We start from the raw sequence: 4,327 nt of genomic DNA, 5'->3' as shown, positions 1-4,327 counted from the left end.
ATACCCTTCTAGACAACAATATAGACAGATCCCCTCCTACTATAGAGATACCCCTATACCCTTCTAGACAACAATATAGACAGATCCCCCTCCTACTATAGAGATACCCCTATACCCTTCTAGACAACAATATAGACAGATCCCCTCCTACTATAGAGATACCCCTATACCCTTCTAGACAACAATATAGACAGATCCCCCTCCTACTATAGAGATACCCCTATACCCTTCTAGACAACAATATAGACAGATCCCCTCCTACTATAGAGATACCCCTATACCCTTCTAGACAACAATATAGACAGATCCCCCTCCTACTATAGAGATACCCCTATACCCTTCTAGACAACAATATAGACAGATCCCCCTCCTACTATAGAGATACCCCTATACCCTTCTAGACAACAATATAGACAGATCCCCCTCCTACTATAGAGATACCCCTATACCCTTCTAGACAACAATATAGACAGATCCCCCTCCTACTATAGAGATACCCCTATACCCTTCTAGACAACAATATAGACAGATCCCCCTCCTACTATAGAGATACCCCTATACCCTTCTAGACAACAATATAGACAGATCCCCTCCTACTATAGAGATACCCCTATACCCTTCTAGACAACAATATAGACAGATCCCCTCCTACTATAGAGATACCCCTATACCCTTCTAGACAACAATATAGACAGATCCCCTCCTACTATAGAGATACCCCTATACCCTTCTAGACAACAATATAGACAGATCCCCTCCTACTATAGAGATACCCCTATACCCTTCTAGACAACAATATAGACAGATCCCCCTCCTACTATAGAGATACCCCTATACCCTTCTAGACAACAATATAGACAGATCCCCCTCCTACTATAGAGATACCCCTATACCCTTCTAGACAACAATATAGACAGATCCCCCTCCTACTATAGAGATACCCCTATACCCTTCTAGACAACAATATAGACAGATCCCCTCCTACTATAGAGATACCCCTATACCCTTCTAGACAACAATATAGACAGATCCCCCTCCTACTATAGAGATACCCCTATACCCTTCTAGACAACAATATAGACAGATCCCCTCCTACTATAGAGATACCCCTATACCCTTCTAGACAACAATATAGACAGATCCCCTCCTACTATAGAGATACCCCTATACCCTTCTAGACAACAATATAGACAGATCCCCCTCCTACTATAGAGATACCCCTATACCCTTCTAGACAACAATATAGACAGATCCCCCTCCTACTATAGAGATACCCCTATACCCTTCTAGACAACAATATAGACAGATCCCCCTCCTACTATAGAGATACCCCTATACCCTTCTAGACAACAATATAGACAGATCCCCTCCTACTATAGAGATACCCCTATACCCTTCTAGACAACAATATAGACAGATCCCCCTCCTACTATAGAGATACCCCTATACCCTTCTAGACAACAATATAGACAGATCCCCTCCTACTATAGAGATACCCCTATACCCTTCTAGACAACAATATAGACAGATCCCCCTCCTACTATAGAGATACCCCTATACCCTTCTAGACAACAATATAGACAGATCCCCCTCCTACTATAGAGATACCCCTATACCCTTCTAGACAACAATATAGACAGATCCCCCTCCTACTATAGAGATACCCCTATACCCTTCTAGACAACAATATAGACAGATCCCCTCCTACTATAGAGATACCCCTATACCCTTCTAGACAACAATATAGACAGATCCCCTCCTACTATAGAGATACCCCTATACCCTTCTAGACAACAATATAGACAGATCCCCCTCCTACTATAGAGATACCCCTATACCCTTCTAGACAACAATATAGACAGATCCCCTCCTACTATAGAGATACCCCTATACCCTTCTAGACAACAATATAGACAGATCCCCCTCCTACTATAGAGATACCCCTATACCCTTCTAGACAACAATATAGACAGATCCCCTCCTACTATAGAGATACCCCTATACCCTTCTAGACAACAATATAGACAGATCCCCCTCCTACTATAGAGATACCCCTATACCCTTCTAGACAACAATATAGACAGATCCCCTCCTACTATAGAGATACCCCTATACCCTTCTAGACAACAATATAGACAGATCCCCTCCTACTATAGAGATACCCCTATACCCTTCTAGACTGCAGATTGGTGACACAGTAACAGATATTCTTACCCAAAGCTAAATTAAAATGTATTTTTTCAGATGTCTGAGCCTTTCCATGATCTTGATAAAACAGTTGAGTCGCCATATCAATACCAGCGGGGTCCCTTTAGCTAGCCCAGATCAGTTCCCAATCTCATAACTAGCTACCAAGAAGCCATTTCAGGCTATCAATCAAGTTGGAGTAGCTAGCTTGTTTAACTATCTTAGCTGGCATGTCTGCTGGACTTTAGAAAAGTTAGTAATAATTAAATGTACTTAGAAAGGAATGTGAGTCTTATTATCTTTTACCCAGATTTTAGCAGAGATGCAGAAATGCACATTTAGTTTCTTATAAAAAAAGAACCAGCAGACAGCTCAAGAGGTATGCTTAGATATGCAGAAAAATATACATATTTTTGACATAAGCATAATGATTATGGCTCTAGATTGCAGGAAAAAGCTGTTTCAGGTGTTTCCAACCCCTGTACTTTGTGCCAACTCAGACTGGAGAATTCTCCAACCCCCGTACTTTGTGCCAACTCAGACTGGAGAATTCTCCAACCCCCGTACTTTGTGCCAACTCAGACTGGAGAATTCTCCAACCCCTGTACTTTGTGCCAACTCAGACTGGAGAATTCTCCAACCCCTGTACTTTGTGCCAACTCAGACTGGAGAATTCTCCAACCCCTGTACTTTGTGTCAACTCAGACTGTGCGGGTGCATAATTTCCCTGGTTACATGGTCTTTTCTCTTCATTGGAATTACGTATTTACTACTTGATTATTATAACTGTACATAGACTTGATTTACATACTGTACACCTAGTATTTAAGTCTGATAAGAGAAAGGTGGGAGATGTGGAATGTGATTTCTCTGTGTGTAAAGTCTGTTTTCTAACTGGCTATATTTACACTGCTAACATCACCTGAAGGTACTCTCTGTGGTGCTGAAATGGATCCATAGCTCCAGATGACAAGAATTAGAACAGTCTTTTCATTCTGCACCAAAGGGCCGGCGACCCCTTGCTTCAGGGCGGGGCAGGTAGCCTAGTGGTTAGAGCGTTGGACTAGTAACCTAAAGGTTGCAAGATTGAATCCCTGAGCTGACAAGGTTAAAATCTGTCGTTCTGCCTGTTCCTAGGCCGTCATTGAAAAGAAGAATTAGTTCTTAGCTGACGCCTAGTTAAATAAAGGTAAAATAAAAACTCTACACTCTTAGGTCAACTCAAAAGGTCTAACCCTCCTTTAACTAGATCTAGCTCAGCAACTTTAAAAGGGCTCAGACATGCCGATATAATTCGCTGGCTGAGTACTTGGGGAACGTAATTTGCGAATAGTGCACGCACCGAGTCGGCTTGGAGAATCGCGCGAAACAATTTACCGAACGATCGGCAGACGAACGCTAGATCGCGATGTTTGCGAGCCCTAAACCTCGTTTAGCTATAATAGATCAAAACTCACTTAACCAACTCAAAGTTCTTCACACATGTAGAATGTGTCATCAGTACTCCATGAGACAGTGAGAAAAATACTGTATGTACACGTAGTTTGTAAACATGCTTGTCAATCAGTGGAGGCTGCTGAGGGATGCCACCAACCTCATGTGTTGTCATTATACGTCAATGTGAATAAACAGAAAACATTAACCGTTTGAAGATATGAACTCAGAATGTTCAAACTCACCTTCCTGCTCTTACATTTTACATTTTAGTCATTTAGCAGACGCTCTTATCCAGAGCGACTTACAAATTGGCTCTTTATTCAGGTTACAATTACATTACACATTTTAATATCCTAGGACTTCAGTTGCATTACCTTTCCACTTAAAAATGGAGTACAAGCAAATTATATTTTTTTTTACAGTAGTCGAAGTGATATATTGTACAAAAAAGAAAGTTTAGATTTTCTTATCTACTCGTTCCTTGTTGAAGTTTCATCTTTCTCCATGGTTATAATACATCATTCATGCTCCAATCATGAGATCAAAACTCTTTCTGCAGTGTGTTGGACCTTCAACAACTGACACTGTTCAAAGAAATGCACCTTTATGAATTGATAATCATTTTATTTTATTTGCTTTGACTGTCTATTGTGTTGGTTAATTTCTTTACAATAAAATGAGAGAAACTTATCACAAGTCAGAG

This window comes from Salmo salar, chromosome 12 (genome assembly GCF_965601325.2).
Source record: "Salmo salar chromosome 12, fSalSal1, whole genome shotgun sequence".
Lineage (NCBI taxonomy): Eukaryota > Metazoa > Chordata > Actinopteri > Salmoniformes > Salmonidae > Salmo > Salmo salar.
Note: the sequence above shows the minus strand (reverse complement) of the source record.